The following is an 18,688-nucleotide window of genomic DNA, read 5'->3' as shown; positions in this document are numbered from 1 at the left end:
GCTGGGAAGATTTGTCATTGCAGGAGAATCCCTGGCTATGACTGAACAGATGAGACTGAAACCCACATGAGGGCAGTCCCACTCAGCTAGAGAATGGAAGAGGATGGTATAGTCAACTGTGTTGTCATAGTCACAAACAGTGCCATTGTTTGCCTTTAATAAGTACTATTTCAGTGCTGTAACAAGTGGGAACCTAATTGAAGAGGTTCAAAATGGAGTTCTGGAAAGAAACACAAATTTGACATAACTTGTTAAAATTATTTATAAGTAGCACTTTATGGTAACTGTTTACTGGTAATTGTTGATTACGTCACAGTCTGTATTTTGCAGGTCTTGTTCATATATTGGTGTGCAAAGGGGCACCCTTTAAAGTTAATGCTTTTTTTTAAAAAGAGAAATTACGCAACGTTTCTTTTAGTAAGTGTGATACAATTGTGGAATAGATTGTCAGTCAGAGTGGTGGAGTAGAAAGCCTTAGCCAGTCTTAAAATAACTATTGGACTTCCTATTAGTAAAGGGGATGTGTGGTTCTTACTCCTGAATCACAGTAAGGAAACTGATGAGATGGGCTTGGAAGCATTGGCTCGATGGATCAATGGTATTCTGCTGCCCACGTCAATGTGCTGCTACATATCTGACAGCTTGCAATTAGTCTCGGGTATCATATTGTTTGCTTTAAAAAAAATATAGATCTGAAAATGAGTACTTCCATTATATATTGGTGCCTTGTTGGCATCTATTGATATTGGTATATGTCAAAACTGATGTACATTCTCCCAGCTCGAAAGTGATTTACAACTGCAGAAATCCACATTTCACTCTTCAGTAATGAAATTTGAAGGACTTCACAAAGTACATATGACTAATTGAAGCAGAGTACTTATTCAGGATTGATTTTTTTTTAACGTTACTAGATTGACAATGCTGGACAACACGTCATATTATATCATCTGTTTCCTCTGCTTTATCAAATTCCACTTAAACTGCAGCAAAGTCAGGCTTCATGGACATCATGCTGTGGCAAATGTTATATCAATTATTAGACCTGCAATCCACACTATCCATTTGGTTTACTCGTCCTCCTCCATGGTATTCATTCACTTGCATGCAGGAGGTCTGGAATGACATGATGCACTTTTCTCAAGTGTATTATTTTATTTGGCTTGCTCATGTACAAAATATGAAAATGAAATGGAGGGAAATTGAAGTTACCCTGGCAACATACACAATGGTCCTTATCACATTCCATGACCTCAATTTTGGAATTGCATCAATTTGATGTTTCAATATGGGTCAAAATCATGTCTTGCAAGTTGACCTGTTGATTGATGGCAAAAGTTACATCAAGTCTTTAGCACAAAGACAGTCTATTCAAGCCACCTGGTCTGTTCCAGCACTCATGCTCCATACCAACTTCTCCCCATCCCTCTTCATCTAACTCTATCAGCATAGCCTTCTATTCCATTCTCCTTCACATACTTACATGGCTTTCCTTAAGTGTATCTATGCTATTTGCCTCAAATAGTCTTTATGATAATAAGAATTCCACATTCTTGCTACTCTTTGGGTATCCCTTATTGGATTTATTAATTATTTTATATTTACGGCCAATAGTTTTGGTCCGCCTCGCAAGTGGAAACATTTTCTCCATGTTTATCCTATTAAACCCTTTCAGCATTTTAAAGACTGACTACCCTTTAGCCTGTCTTCTCGGGACTCAGAAACTTCCGCCCACAATATTGGATGAGGACAAATGAGATGAACCCTTTACCGACCCTTGAAACAGGCCTTAGACCATTAGTAATTAGCAAATAATGGGCACCTGTATCAGGTCCCAACTCGCAACATCTTCCCCAGATCTCTGCTCTCCCACTCCCACAATTCTAATCATTGTTCTTCTATCTCCCTCATCATATGGTGCAGAGGCCCAACCTTGCAGCACCTAATTGAATAGCTCTTATGGCTGGTTCCATTAAGTTTCTAGTCAATGGTAATCCCCAGCATGTTAATAGTGAGGAATACAGCGTTAGTAATGCTGTTGAACGTCAAGGAGAAATGGTTAGATTCTCTCTTTTTGATGATGACCATTAGCTGAATGTTGGCTTGCTGCTTGTGGGCACAGACTGCTTCAGTATCTGAGGAGTTATGAATGGTATTGAATGTTATGCAATCATCATACATCCCCAAATTACACAAACACCTGCAATTACAGGTTTAGGTCTGCAGACATTCTGAAAGCAGACAGGATCAGTGATTTAAAAAGGAAATTGGTTAGTCGCTTGAGGGAAATAATTTGCAGGGCAATGGGGCCAGAGTAGAGACGCTGTCTACAGAAAGCTAGCATGGCCATTTAAAACAGACGAGAATTTTTTTTTGAGGGCCATGAGTCTTTGCAACTTTCTCCCTCAACAGGCAGTGGATGCAGAGTCTTTGAATATTTTTAAGGCAGAGATGGATAGATATTTGATAAGCAAAGGAATTAAAGGTTATCAGGGTAGGCAGGAATATGGAGTTGAGGTTACAATCAGATCAGCCATGATCTTATTGAGTGGCAGAGCGGGCTCGAGGGGCCGAGTGGCCAACTTCTCAACTCGTATGTTTGTATGTTTCAAAGAATCAGCACAGGTATAATGGGCCGAACCTTTGCCCCCTGTGCTGTTTGATTCAATGTTTCAATGCTACAGTATTCAATAACTCTACCCTCTTTCCTTTGCATTTTCAACACAATGTTCTTTGCACCTAATGTAGCCTGAAAGCTGAAAAAGTTACATTCCCTTCATTTTGAAATGCTCTATGTGCAGGTGTCGAGTGTTATGGTGCTGCATGCCACTAAATGGCAATCCACGGGTTAATGCTTGGGACTCTGAGACAAATTAGCACATCAGTTGAGGTTGATGTATGAAGCAAAGGCTCATCAAAAGGAGAGAAAGTGCCTTAAGAGGAGAGTTCTACTTTGAACTAAAAAAGTTGCACTTAAACACAAATGTTAGAACATGGCCAGGATTTCCCAGTTGGCGAGCAGGGGGCAGGGCCTGCTCGCTGACCTGTAAAACGATGTGGGATGACGTTGGGCGGAACTCCCGACATCACCCCGCCTCATTTCAATTTTCAGGTCGGTGGGGGCTCAGCCAAATCAGCTGTGTGCTCACCAACCTGTCAATGGCCTATTGAGGCCATTGACAAAGTAATTAAAATAATTAGTGGACCTGCCCATCCAACCTTAAGGTTGGCGAGCAGGCCAGGAGCCCCAGCAGGCATTGAAAAAAGCATGAAACCTCATCCACGAGCGGGATGAGGTTTCATGTAGGTTTTTAAAAATTTAAAGGAGTGTATTTAAAAGTGATGGACATGTCCCAACTCATGTGATAGTGTCACATGCGGGGACATGGCAGGGAAAATTTTTTCGGTTTTTAAGATTTTTTATTGTTGAGCCGATCGCCCTGAGGCAGCACCCAGCCTCAGGGAGATGAGTGCTCTTAGCTTAGGGAATTCCCCCGCCCGTGAGGGAGCGCATAGCGCTTCCTTGCAGACGTCACGCTGGGCGGGCCTTAATTGGCCCACCCACGCACAATGATGGCGCCAATTGGAAGTGCGCCGACTCCTGAACTCTTTCCTCCCCCCACCCCCAAAATGGGGGGAAAATTCTGCCCCATGTTGCAGACATGGCTGTCCATAGTAAAACCTGCCTCACTCTCATTCCTTGTTGTTCGTACTTTTTTCCCCCTTTATCCTTCACTTCCATTTTGCTTTTTAATGTACATATAATTAGTTTGATGTTTTGGGTTTTGTTCACCTGACCCCCCTTGTGTTTCACTGCACAGGGCAAGGGCTACTTCTTTCACCATTGCTGTGGTATCTTTATTTTGTTTTAGCTGTAAGAATTTTCTGCAAGTAGTTAACAAGGTAATCATTTTTACTTTACACTGAGAAGTTTTCAAGTTCATGTAAACTGTTTGTGGTAAATAATAAATCAGCTTAGTAGTGACTTTGGACCTCATCCAATCATTATTTGTATTTGGCAACCTTTGGACTATGCTTCAATTACATTGCAATTTTTTGATGTGCAGACTAATGTTGGGACTGCAGACTGTAATCCTGTACGTGTTAATGCTGACTGGCTGGCAACTCTGGTTTTTTTTACATAGCCTGTATAATTTGGCATCAAGTGTACGAAGCATTGATGTATAATACATGTTAGACAACTGTTTCTGAGTGGGGGCCACATTATATTTGTGTTTTGTTGAGAATGCTAAAATTCAATCCCTGATAAATCTCACAGCAGTGGGCTTTGGCTTGGATCCACTTGTGGAAACAAGGTGCTTGTTGCCCACATCGTGAGTATGCCTTGTACAATTTTGTTCGAGAACAATTTCACCAGTATGTAGTTTCCAGTCATACACTGACTTTTTCAGACCATTTTTCTAGGTAACCGTTTGTTCGCTGAGCCACTGGCTCCTGGTCGAGTAACATCTTAATGTTAAAATTTTCATCCATGTTTTCAATACCCTCCATGGCTTCATCCATCACTATATTTGGAACCTCCTTCAGCTCTACAATCCCCTGAGATCTCCAAGATCTTCCAATTCTGGCCTCTTGAATGTCTCTGATTTTCATCACTATCATTGGCATCTGTGCCTTCAGCTGCTCAGGCCATAAGCTTTGGAATTCCCTGTCTAAATTTTTCCCTTCTCTACTTCTCTTTCCTAGTTTTAAGATACTTTTTAAAACCTACTTCATTGCAAATTTTTACTCACATCACCTAATGACCTAATCAATTTTTTTTGATAGTCCTCCTGTGACATGCCTTAGAATGCCTTAACACACCACTTAAATGCAAGTTGTTGTTGTGAGATAACTGTTTACTTGATGTTTTGATGACTTGGGATATGTTTACACTCAATTTGTGCATCCATACAGCATGCATTTGAAAGGTGAGCAATTTGAAGAAAAATGTTTTGTAGCTTTAAGAAAGAGAAATGCATTGGCTGACTTTTCTTGCTGAGGCGTTTGAATGATATTGAATAAGTTTCTGCATTTAACACGTTATTTTCCCTGTACTAGTAGGATTTGAGTTGTAGAAAATAGAAGCATCTAGAAGTCTGCAACCCTTAGGCTGAAGTTTTAAAATAATTTTGTTTTCATTTTTCTCCATTACTTTCATATAGTATCATCATTCCCATGATATAATATAATTACACCACCTGGAGTTGGGGATGGTTGCTACATGCTTTTCAGTAAATGAAATTTGAACATTAGTGAGGAAGAATTAAGGAAAAGCCATTTGACCCATGTAACCAATACTCGTTTTACACTGTTTCACCTACATTTTCATAATCTGAGTAAATATAAGAACAGGAGTAGGTCTTTCAGACTCTCGAGCCTGTTCTGCCATTCAGTTCGATTATGGCTGACCTGTGTCTTAACTCCATCTACCTGCTTTGGTTCCATAAACCTTAATACCCTTGTCTACAAAAACATATTAATTAGGGCCTAGCTCTAATTTTAAGGCTCTGCTGCGTTGCTCTGAATTTCCCCAGCAGAGGAAATGATTTCTTTCTATCCTATCCAATAAAGTCCTTTAATCATCTTAAGCATTTCAATTCGTTGATCCCTTAATCTTCTGTATTCAAGAGAATATAAGTCAAGTCTGTGGAACCAGTCTTCACAATTTAACCCATTTAGGCTGGTATCATTCTGGCTTGGCTGTAATCCTGTAGCTGTTATACCTAGTACCTACTTCTGACAGGATATTCCTGTTGGAAGCTGTTCTGTTTTGTGCAGCTTAATCAAAGGTGATTCAGGATGTGTTGAAATTGAGAACGTACTTTAGCAGAAAACTGAGCCTAAGATCCTATCCAAAGAGTTATGAAAGAGTAAATTTTACATGTGTTTCCAGTAAGCAATAAGAGTGGCTCCTATTTATGTATGGGAACTCAAAGTTTGATCTTGACTTTCTTTTGAATAGAAGTAGTACATAATATAAATAAGTTCGTCATAAACATGGAATCATATATGAATGAGAAAAATGAGTCCAGGGTTGCTGTAGTGTGACTCAGTCATTTTGAAAGATGATATATTACTTGAAAGTATCACCTTTGGAGAGAAACTTCTGCTCTTGCAACAGGTTTAAAAATCTTGACACTAAATCTCAGCTATGTGGACAAGCAGCTTGAATATCGACAAAAGGAGAAAACAATTGAGACTTTCTATTGTGTTTCATGACTAATTTTGGCATTTAGCAACATGTAGAGATTTGCACACTTGAGTTGGAAGTTGTGCTTTTGTGGCTGGATGTGTGAATCTTTGTGCTTAGGTTATAAACCTTCATTCTAATAGTAGGTGCTCAACTTGATGGAAAACGAAAGATGATTGTTCAAAAAGAATTTAAGATATTCATTTATTTTCTTTCTGTACCCCACTCTGCTTCTAGCCCCCCAACCTGCACCACCTTCCAGTAACTGTTACTTTTAGGCTAATTTTGATTTGTAGTCTTCTTTAATTTGATTGGTTTCCATTCCTTCTTGCTCTTTGCTAATCCATAATTTCCCTTGTTAGTCAATTAGGATTGTTGATGCTTTACAGATTTGCAAAAATATGACATTAGAAGAATGATATGATGGATAAAATGGAAAGTAGATATCTTTGATCTAGAAATTCCAGGACGGTTCTCCCGAATTGCTGCCGTAACTTTGGAGGAGATTGGTGAAAGAGGCGAAAATGGGCGTCTCTCTAGGGTTTACAGTGGTCTCCTGCTGAAGTTTGTAGGGAGGCTAGTGGTTGCCTTGTGGAGTTTGTGCTACCATCTGTAACATACAGTAAACTATTCATCATCATAATAACCAGTTTATAGCAAGTTTTTTTTAATTATATCTAGTTATAAAGGCTCGACAAAAATATTGTCAGAATTTCTTTCTGAAATTTGTCATGCAAAATTAAGAAAAATATATTTATTCTCTTTTTTTCATTTGTAGCTCTTGTGGAAGGGGTTAGGAGTGTGTATGTAAACATACAAATTAGAAGCAGGAGTAGGCCATTTGGTCCCTCAAGCCTGCCCTACCATTGACTAAGATCGTGGTTGATCTGATTGTGGCCACAACTCAACATTCCGCCTACACCTGATGATAGCCTTTGACTCCCTTGTTATTCAAGAATCTCTCTATCTCTGCCTTAAAAATATTCAGTGACCCTGTCTCCACCGCTCTCAGGGGAAGAGAGTTCCAAAGAATCACAACCCTCTGTGAGAAAAATTGTCTTATCATCTCCATCTTAAATGTCTGGTTTATTTCTCTCTCTGAAGGTCTCTTATCTCTTTCCTCAATCTCTAAACTCTCTGAAGCTGAAGTTCAAGCTTTCACATCTCTATCTTTTGCAATCTTTTCTTTTCCTTTTCTTGCTCCTCTTTCCCATGCAAGCTTCTTTATTTCTATTTCTTTTAATCTGTCCTTTTCTTTTTCAAGTTTTTTGTTTCTCTTTTTTCTTTTTCTTCTCATTTAAGTCTTTTCAGTTCCATTCCTTGTTTGAGCTTCTTCATCTGCAACTGAAGCCTTAACACCTCTAGCTTTGACACTAGTTTCAGCTGTCTCCTCCTTTAACTTTAAATGCTGAGTAAGTACTTTAACCATATCAACTTTATGAAATTATGCTTTTATTTCCACCTGCACTTTATCTGCTAACACTCTCAGCTGAATTTTAGTTAGAGATTTCAAATACTCCACATCTTCCACTCCCAGAAAAGTCTTAGCAATTGCCAAAGCCATTTTGCAGTCCAACCACAAAACTCCTGAGTTTAGTACTCTCCTCGTACTAGATTCCTTTAAATTCACAAATCCCAATTCAACCAAGGAATTCGAAATCCCGCAAAGAGCCCCCAAATTTGCTATGGCCACAGCCGATGTTATTTGCTGAGCAAGCCAAATTCCAGAGGGAAACTTGTCTTACTGACCAAAACCTTTTTTGTATTTTGAAAATGAGGGAAAGAACGACTGATCCCAGAAGCTTAGAATCCCAGTAACACTTTTAGGATTTTAAGCTTGAAAGATTTATTCATAAGAAAAAAAAGCGTAAGCACATAAATTTAAAGTTACACAGATAAAACAGTTTACAAACCCCCCCCCCAAAAAAAAAAACCACTTAGTCAGAACATACAAATAAACTACATGGCAACAGCTCCCTTATAGACTTTTAACCACAAAAATCCAGTAATATTACCCAAGGCAAAAACTGCTGTCACTTTTGTAAAGGTATACTGCATGACTTCTCCCTCTCTTCCGCTCTGCTGTGGAAATCCAAAAGATAGGTTCAGAAACAAATACTTCTCTGGCTTGAAAACTCAATACAAAAACAGAATTACCTGGAAAAACTCAGCAGGTCTGGCAGCATCGGCGGAGAAGAAAAGAGTTGACGTTTCGAGTCCTCATGACCCTTCGACAGTTTTGTTTTGGATTTCCAGCATCCGCAGTTTTTTTGTTTTTATCTCTGTGTTTAATTGAAAACTCAATGGCTGCTTCAAATTCACAACTTTCACACCGCCTCCCAGCACAGATTTGATCTCAGGACATCTCACCCCTACAGCCACACAAGTTAACTAAACATCTTCCCTTAAATATCTTTTTCCCCTTTCATCTTAGATTCCATTGTTCTCAAACACCTCTTTTAACTCAACTTATCCAAATATTAAAATCTTTAATGTTTTCCTATTGCCTCCACTTTCAGTTCAAATAAAATTCCATTGTTTACTTATGAAATCTTTGTAAGTTGTAGAATTTCCTTGTCACCTCTGAACCCCCCTTTGAAATTCAACAGCTGGAAAGTCAAGTTCCTACTTATCTCATATTACACATTATACTCAACCTATTTACACTTGTAAATCCAACCTCACCAACCTCTCATTACAAATGCATGAACCTAACACCTTTACCTTTTCATCTCTCAGTTCCCACAGACAAACTTCTTTACTAACCTTCCCTCTCCCCCACCCAGTTTAATTAATCATGGACACACACACACACACACACACACACACACACACACACACACAGCCACACAGCCACCTTTACAGAATACCACCACGTTCCCAAAACTATTTTAAAAATCCATCTTCACAGTAAGGGGACCAAAACTATACATGGCACTCCAGATGTGGTCTAACCAACTCACTGTACAACTGTAGCAAAACATCCCTACTTTTATATTCCATTCCCCTTGCAATAAATGACAACATTCCAATTGCTTTCCTAATAACTTGTACCTGTACATAACTTTTCCAGATTCATGTACCAGGACATTCAGATCCCGATGTACCAGAACACTCAGATTCCTGTGTACCTCCGAGTTCTTCAATCTATCTCCATTTAAATAATATGCTGCTTTTCTATTCTTCCTGCCAAAGTGGATAAGTTCACATTTTCCCACAATATAAGCAATCTGCTAAATTTATGCCCACTCACTTAATCTATCTCTGTCTCTTTGCGTGATTCTTATATCCTCTTCACAACTTATTTTCTGATCAGTGTACCTTCAGCAAACTTAGCAACTATACATTTGGTTCCTTCAAGTTATTGATATAGATTGTAAATAGTTGAGGTAGCAGCACTGATCCCTATGACACTCCACTCGTTACATCTTGCCAACCCGAAAATAACACATTTATGCTTGTTCTGTTTCCTGCTAGCTGTTTTTTTTATATTCTGTCCAACCTTCAGACCTGCCACTAATCTTTGTTGAATTGTACCCTTTTTCTTTCAATTTGATAGGACCTTTAACTTTATTAAGGCTGGTCTGTCCTAGAGTCCTTTTTTCTTACTGGTTTGCTGAGTGTTATAGAAACATAGAAATAGGAGCAGGAGTAGGCCATTCAGCCCTTCGAGCCTGCTCCACCATTCATTGTGATCATGGCTGATCATCCAACTCAATATCCTGCTCCCGCTTTCTCCCTATATCCTTTGATCCCTTTCGCTCCAAGAGCTATATCTAACTCCTTCTTGAAAACATACAATGTTTTGGCCTCAACTACTTTCTGTGGTAGTGAATTCCACAGGCTCACCACTCTCTGGGTGAAGAAATTTCTTCTCATCTCAGTTCTAAATGGTACACCCCGTATCCTCAGACTATGGCCCCTGGTTCTGGACTCCCCCACCATCGGGAGCATCCTTCCTGCATCTACCAGTCTAGTCCTGTTAGAATTTTATAGGTTTCTAGGAGATACCCCCCTCATTCTTCTGAACTCCAGCGAATATAATCCTAACCGACTCAATCTCTCCTCATATGTCAGTCCCGCCATCCCAGGAATCAGTCTGGTAAACCTTTGCTGCATTCCCGCTATAGCAAGTACATCCTTCCTCAGATAAGGAGACCAGAATTGCGCACAATATTCCAAGTGTGGTCTCACCAAGGCCCTGTATAATTGCAGCAAGACATCCCTGCTCCTGTACTCAAATCCTCTGGCTATGAAGGCCAACATACCATTTAAGTTCAAAACACTAGTCTTAGACCCACTCTTTTCTCCCTCAAACTGTATGTGAAATTCAATCATGTTATGATCACTGCTACCTCTAGGGGTGTCTTTACAATGAAGTCATTAATTAATCCTGCCTCATTGCACATTACAAGATCTAGATTAGTTGCCTCGAGGACATGCTATACCAAAAACAGTCTAAGAAATCAGATTTCAGGCTACCTTTGCCAATCTGATTCATGCAATCGATAACTAGATTAAAATCACGCATGATTATTGCCATACCTTTCTCACAAGCACCATTATTTCTTCCTGTATACCCTGTCTTACAGTGTAGTTACTGTTAGGTGGCCTATAAACTACTCCTGCAAGTAACTTCTTACCTTTGCTATTTCTTATCTGCACCCAAACTGATTCTACATCTTGAACTTTAGAACTAAGGCCATCTGTCTCTATTGTACTAATGCCATCTTTAATTAGCAAAGCCACTCCCCCTTTTCCTACTCCATCTGCCAAATTTTTGCCCACTCACTTAAACTATACGTGTTTCTTTGCAGATTCCTTATGTCCTCTTCACAACTTACTTTCCTACCTATATTTATGTCATTAGCAAATTTGCCAACCATATGTTCAGTCCCTTCATCCAAGCCGTTGATATAAGTTATAAATACTTGAGGCCCCAGCATTGATCCCTCTGGCACTCCACTCATTACATCTTAACCCGTATAAGACCCATTCATCCCTGCTCTTTGCCTCCTGTTAGCTAACCGATCCTCTATCCATGCTAATATGTTACCCCCTACACCATGAGCTCTGATTTTGCATAGTAACATTTGATGTGTCAAATGTCTTCTGGAAATTTAAGTACAGCACACCCACAGGCTCCCCTTTATCCTCAGAGGACTCCAATAAATTAATCAAATATGATTTCCCTTTCACAAAACCATGTTGACTCTGCTTGATTGCATCGAGATTTTCTAAATGCCCCACTATAATGGCTCTGTCTCTACCTATACCTCCTGACAAACAGCTAGGAATTGGAGCACCGTGGCAGCCTTCCGCCCCATAGATGATGGTTTGCACAGTGGTGTTTGACTGTGTTAATCCTGTCTCCCATGTTGTGTTAAGGCTCTGCAAAGAAACTGGAGTGTAATCTCCAAGGTGCAAGCTTGGGCATAATTTTTGGAGACCCTAGGATACCCCAATATCAGGGTCCATCTCTTGACCTCCCTAGTTGAATCCAAAGGAATGCAAAGCACTATGTTTAGGACTGGCTTGGCTGTAGGAGTTGCCAGAAAGATGACATTTAGAACATCAGCCGGCCTTCCGGCTCTGCTTCAGATTTTTTTGTCATGGTTTACTCCCTTTGTTTTCAACTCTCCACAAGGCAATGGAGCTATTCGCCTATAGCTGGGAGTTTGGTTCATGAGTGCTAGGGTGTGTCCACATATCTGTCGGCCTGCACACTGCATGTCTAAGGGCCAAGTCTCCTCGAGTTCCTCTGAAACTTAGCCTACTTCCGCCAGGGACCCAGTTTATAAGTTGCCACGAGGGACAGCTGAAGACTTATTGGTGGAGAGGTTATGTACTGATAGGGAGAGACTTACAGTTAACACAGAGAACTTCAAATTCCATGCTTTTTTTTTTCAAATCATTCACCAAATCTATAAGTTAGGGGTGGAAAAGACAAAATTCACTAATCTAGTACAGAGCAATTTTACTTTCTCCTCTGTTGCATACATTTTTCAGAGTGATACTTTTCATATTAGGATTTGTGATGTGCTACAGAAAAAAATGTCTGCTTTCAAGGTCCAGTATGCTTCCATTGCTTTCTCTTTGCTGGTAACGGCAGAATGGAATAAACAATTTATGCAACTTGACTATTGCAGCATGTTGTGGTGCTCCGCCGTTGTGGTTTTTCTTTTAATTGGGCTTTAGAAGTGAAACTTGCTTGCCTATTAACTGTTCCAGTGATGCCTTGGGCTAAACTTCTGTGCAGCAAACAAAACTCCTTTACATGCTTTATAAACATTATGAATTATTTAAAAAAAATCCCTCTAGTCTAGAGATCAAACAATTTTGTATCATCTTTTTGAATGAGCCAAGTATGGTGCTGTATTATTCAAACCTCCACTCCATGTTCCCTCAAACTAGGCTATGATTCGTATTTGTGTAGGAAAAGTGTGGCAGTTCATTTTGGAGACATGTATCGAAAATAATGGCTATGACTGAAATGCTGTTCAGTTTAATATTTTCAAGTTGCTGATTGCCAGTGGAAGAATGACAAGATTGATGATTTACAGTGCTAATTCTTTCCTTTAATTTTACATTTGTCATTGTCAGAGCCGCTAGTAATTGCTGAAACATGTTTGTGAATTGGCAGTGAATAGCGCTCAGGGTAAAAAATCAAGTACTCTGGCAAAGAGCATACTTTTGATTATTTATCACCGATCCAGTCCTCGGGATGTTTCAAAGTGGCAATGCCAACAGTCCCAATGGTGTGGCTTTCCAGAGTTCTTTTTCAGCTGACCAACCAATAAAACCCAGGTTTACAGTTTGGCCACTTCTGAAAAGACATCCAGCACTTTAGCATCTCCGAGCTATTCACACAGCTTTCCAGGTTTTAGTCAGCTCTTGCAGTACCTCCACTGTCTCCTTTCCTGCCAAACAAGAAAATTTACCTCTTCCTGAGAGTAATTTGCTGCTTCTCCTTTCAAGAATTCTGTGCTGCTCTTTTTGCCTTTGTCTGGTGTCTCTTTGTGTCTGCATCAGTGTGCTGATCATCCAGCTCCTCTGCTTGTAGCTCTCCTTTGTGTCAGCAGTTCTCCTGTGTCTGCCAGCCATTCGGCTTCTTTCTTAACTTCCTTCCCGTTAGTTATGTTTCCAGGTCAAGGGTGGTCAGGCCACAAAGACCAGAATTTATTATCCAAGAAAATTACGGTTGATCTATTTACAATTGATGCAAAACTCTTAAAAGTCATTTTCAACCGTTCTTTAAAAGGTCTGTGGAATCTGTAATTGTATTAAAGAAATTAAAAATTTTCTGGGTCAAAGGTTGTCACATAATAAGTACAATTGCAATGTTTTCATGGCATTTTCTTTTCATTAAAATAACTGCTAAAAACATCAATATAAATGTCTGTCTTTAAGCTTATTATTATTGGCTTTCTGTGCGAAATTAGCACTTTTATCAATTGTGAATGGTGGTGGGAGGAGGTTTGCATTGCTTAATTGGTAGTGGAGTTCAAAAGGTTTAATTTTGTCATGTAGACTTTCATCCTTATACTGATTATGTCAAAATGGCAATCTGCATGCGATACAAAATCAAATCTTGTTTTAAAAAATAGTCATATTGCAGAATTAATTAAGCAATCAAACTATGGTCGATCTCCTTTGGTGCTTACATTAACTCTAGTGTTTGATTGATAAATTTATTTTCTAATGCCATTGGTTGCTGCCACCTTATAGAATCAGAGATCCTTATAGAACACAAGGAGGCCATTCAGCCCATTTTACCTTTTTCCATCAAAACCCTTCATAATTTTGAACACCTCTATCCAATCTCACCTTAACCATCTCTATTGTAATGAGAACATTCCCAGCTTCCCTAGCCTGCCCACATATCTGAAGACCCTTATTCCTGGTACCATTCTCATAAATCTCCCCTGTACCACCTTTGTGCTTCTCTTTACTGTAGTATCAAAAATTGGACAGAATACTCCCAGAGATTTTACCAATGATTTATAGAGGTTTAACTTTGCTTTAGTGCTCTATGCCTCTGTACAGCCCAGGACCCTATTTTTTTTTAATAGCCTTATTAACTTGTTCTTCCACATACTACGATTTGTGCACATATATTCCTAGACCTCTGCTCCCACACACCCTTTTACAGTTGTATCATTTAAGTTTATATTGCCGTTCTTTATTCGTCCTTCCAAAGTGCATCATGTCACAGTTTTCTGCATTAAATTGCACCTGACAAGTGTCTACCCACTTCAGTCCATGTACTCTTGATGCCTGTCACCATCTCCATCTCACTATTTACTACATTTAAGTTTTATCTTTTTATATTGCAATAACATTTCCACGATCTGCAAAAGTGGGATATTTACTCCACATTGTGTCACCTCATTGAGATTTGTGATGTTTAATTTGTTGATGAGTTCATGTGGTGTAAACATTTAATGATTCCTCAGGTGTGTCATCAGCAACACAAATGAAAACCAAAATACAAATGTTAGTCTGTCTATGCCTTAGCTTAATGATTTAACATTTGCTAAATCATTATTAGTGCTCATAAAGCTGGTATTGTGTTCCTTCTAAAAATTCATACTCCGTATCGTGCTGAAAGTGTTGAGAATTGAGTACTTTGTTCTTTACATCCTGTGTGTGATAATTACTAATTGAGTCTTACATTCCCACTCTTTTGGTTACGGAGAATCTGAATTGTTATTTGCTCTTAGTACAATATGTAGATGGTGTGTTGAAATGGCTTATATCACTTTATTATCGGGAATTCCATTTAGATGGCTGTAAAATCCTTGTTCAGTTAAGCAGAAAAACACTCAGAACCACATAAAAAAGTAAGTACATTAAGCCTGAAAAAATGGCAATATGTAAAAACAATGAACCAAATATTTTCATGGTGTGGTTAGTGAGGGTCTAAATTCATTGCTAATGAAAAGCATTCGAATACAATTCACTTGTCAGAGTAATGTTTATAACAATTTTAACCTCATTGGGAATTTTACGTTTGTAAAGGACCATTGTTCAGATGTCGTTGAAGTTTGAAAATTTTAAATTGAGTAAATATTTGAATCTGAAATTGAATATTGAAATTGAATATCTAAGTATTTGAAGTAAATATTGAGCAGTGTGTCTTGGGCAAGGGGAGAGCCAAAGCATTGTTGTACAACAGTAATCTAGTTACCAGCAGTCAAGGTGAACTCAGGAGGAAGAACCTGCTTGGTCAATCTCCACAACTTTTTTAAAGTTGACAACCCAAGCGGCCTGTGACACACCTTGAATTCCAAAATCTCTGTTTAAAGTTCCACATAAATGGCCATAAAATTTGAAGCCTTAGGGGTTCAGGTTGAACTCTATGAATGGGTAAAAATAATAACTATCGTTCATTAGAAGAGCTATGTTGGAGTGCAGGAAAGTACTGAGTACGATGTCTCCAGGGTTGCCAACACTCCAGGATTGTCCAGGAGAATTGAGGAATTAAAGATTAACCTCCTAGATACAGCTATAAACAACCTACAACCTGAGAGAAAAATTAAGGGTGGTTGTGGGGGTAGGTAGTATCAAAAAGATCATTTTGCCTTTGAATGCTTTCATTTATTATCGAAAATATTAAGATTGTGTGGTTGGGTGGGGGGTGGGGTGCGTGGGCAGTGGTGCGGGTGAAGCCTAGTTGACTGATAGTCAGGAATCATCCAGTTGTGCAATGAAGAGCATGTTGGCTTCCTGATTGATATGGGTCGGCACTGAGCCACAAGGTTGGATTTGAATGGTGACCAGTGGCAGGAGAGCATGTGCAATGTGGTTGAAGGCTGGAGCTCAGATGATTAAACCTCCAGGAATATGTGCAGCCAGAGCTGACAGGCCCAGTTGCCTCAGGGCACGACGCTGGGACCACTGACTGCTGTTTTTAATTTGCTGAAATGATATGCATTCAGAAACTCAAGGTAAAGTGGCAGTTTTGCAGATGGTACCAAACTAGCAGGACTGCTGGAATCAAAAGAGAGAGCTCAGAAGTTACAGAATGAGTTAAAAAGAAAAGAAAGATTTGCATTTGTATAGCGCCATTCACCACCACTGGATGTCCTGAAGCGTTTATATCCAGTGACGTATTTTTTGCATTGTAGTCACTGGACAAAATATGCAAGTAGACAGATCAATGGAATGAAATTGAGTGTAGATAATTGTAAAGTATATTCATGTAGCAAAATAGGCACTGAATATACTTGAAAATGTTGAAATAGCTAAGGTTGATGCTGAAAGAGACCCAACTTAGATTTATATTCTGCCTTTTACAACTTCAGGGCATCCCAAATCACTTTCCAGCCAATGAAGTCAGAGGAAGTAATTATCAAACTTACCTTTGCTCTGGTTGGACCGCACCTTAAATGCTCCGTCTAGTTTCGTTGCCAAGAAACAATACAGACATTCAAATCCTGGAGGAAGTGCAGAGAAGAATTACAAAACTGGTGGGGAAAGTTGGAGAAACTTGAGCAATTCTGCTTAGAAAGAATGCACCTGAGAGGTAAATTTTATATCGAGATCTACAATGTTGTTAAGGGCGTGAAGACATTAATCCAGAATATGACTACTTTCAGACTTCGGGAATAGAACTAGGTACGTGAGTTCATACCAGTCAAAGGTAATTTGAGGATATATCAGGAAGGTAGAAAAACAGGCCCAGATTGCCCAATGTTTATCAAAGGCAAAAACCTGGAAATCATTTAAGAAACAATTGGATGTGGTAATGGAATTGATATTAGCACATCTTTGGATGGAAGAATTAAGATGGACTGAATAGCCTCCATGTAAAATTATTTTGTATTTATTGATGACTGGATTTGTGTGTTGTCACAAGCGAAATCACTGTAACATTCTGAATTAAAACCACTGCAAGAAGTGCATTGGAGTCAATGATTGCAATAAATTTGAAGTGTTATATGTGAATAGAGGTTAGAAATGTGACTGCTTGCATCAGTAACTTTAAAAATAGAAGAAAATAAGGAATTAAGGCTCATATACAGTGACTTAATAGCAGCAATATTCCAGTTCACTTTACTGTTGACATTGCACACATTTTCTTTAACAGGTTGACTGTGTAAAAAAAAGTGTCACGGTTACCGCTTTAGCATATTGCTGGGAGTTGCCACCAAGCAGGAGAATTTTTTTCCCCATTTTTGTTTCTTGTGACTGCCTAACGTGCACTTGTGCTCCCTACTGATCATGTGTTTGAAAGGCAGATCTTATTTTGACTAGGCCTACAGCTGACTTCACTGTCAAAAGGTGAGGTAAATGTTTAAAATTGCTTGTTTCTATATCACATGTCACAGTTTACATGGAGATGAAGAACTGGTGACTCTCAAAAGGCTTTTTTTCATGTTTTTTTTGTTTCATCTTCTGCCCTTGTTCTCTCCTTCAAATGTCATGTTCTAGTCGGTCAACATTTTCTACATTGATATAACTAGTACTTTTACATATATGTAACAAAGTTGTTGTTCAGGACAGTTCTAAGTTGTATGAAGGAGATATTGTTTGACTATAAATTGCAGTATGTAGCATTTTGAACTTCCCAGTGTCATTGAATTCTGGAAAATCTCATGACTACAGTGTGAGTCAGCTTATATGGGAACTGAAGCTAGTGACTCTGACCACAGTTGGGCTGCATTTGTTTTCCATCTGTGGTATATTGTGGAACTCTGACCCAAATAGGAATGTAGACTAACAAGATCAACTGTGGAGTTAAAATTGCAGCATAACATGCTTGCTGATTTAGTTCTGCTGAAGAGATATAGCTGAATAATTGGCAGCTCACTATATTTACAGGGAGACTTTCTTGTGGAGGGTTCTAGCATGCAGCAGACACTGTTAACAAGGAAAGACTGAAATAGTTTACAGCTACTCTTGTACCTTGATGATTCACCTGTAAGTCTATGTTGGTTGATTTTGACCTTTATTCATCTTGTGAGCCTGTTGCTCAACTACAGAATCATATTGGTCATTTTGTGATGTATTTATATAGTAAGAATGCCTTCATTACTATTGAAGGTGTTTTTTGAAAGTAACAAAATGGTTTAACCTGTACAACAATATATGGTGTCAAATTTTGTTGCAATATTTCTTGGGTTATTGAAGTTTTGGAAGTGTCATTCTAATGAATCTGAATCAGTGCCAACTTTCATAAGTAACTTTTAACATTCAAGTGTTTGGGTTCCCTTTCCAAGTGATTGAATTATTTGACTTTTTTTTCGGTCAAAGCATTAATTTTGTGGAGAGGAATCTGTGCTGACATTATCATAGGACCATAGCATACTTAACAGATTGAATGTAAGAAGGCAAAACCTGGAAGTGACTGTGCAGTACTGCATACACTTTGTGTAATATGGCGTGACAGTGCCAAGCATCATTAGATGACAGTATTTCATTCTTGCCGGTTTGAATTTGAGGTAGTAACGTGGACTTTGGTTGACAAACGGGATTTACTGTATTTCTATT

At 38.9% G+C, this 18,688-nt stretch overlaps 1 protein-coding gene across 5 annotated transcripts in view; it reads left to right on the top strand.

Annotated features, from left to right (window-relative positions):
• LOC121279228 (suppressor of cytokine signaling 6) overlaps positions 1-18,688 on the top strand; it is a 60,511-nt gene that overhangs the window by 15,918 nt on the left and 25,905 nt on the right. Inside the window, exon 1 of one of the 5 annotated variants that reach the window (XM_041190270.1) lies at positions 16,611-16,721. The exons of 3 other annotated variants lie outside the window; for them this stretch is intronic. The gene's annotated coding sequence lies outside the window, so the exon portion shown is untranslated. Of the gene's footprint in view, positions 1-16,610; positions 16,722-18,100; positions 18,119-18,688 lie in introns of those variants that run through there. One more of the 5 variants, XM_041190272.1, reaches the window with a different exon arrangement.

The sequence above is a fragment of the Carcharodon carcharias genome, chromosome 6, assembly GCF_017639515.1.
Source record: "Carcharodon carcharias isolate sCarCar2 chromosome 6, sCarCar2.pri, whole genome shotgun sequence".
In the NCBI taxonomy this organism is placed as follows: Eukaryota; Metazoa; Chordata; class Chondrichthyes; order Lamniformes; family Lamnidae; genus Carcharodon; species Carcharodon carcharias.
This window is presented reverse-complemented; position numbering and strand designations above follow the sequence as displayed.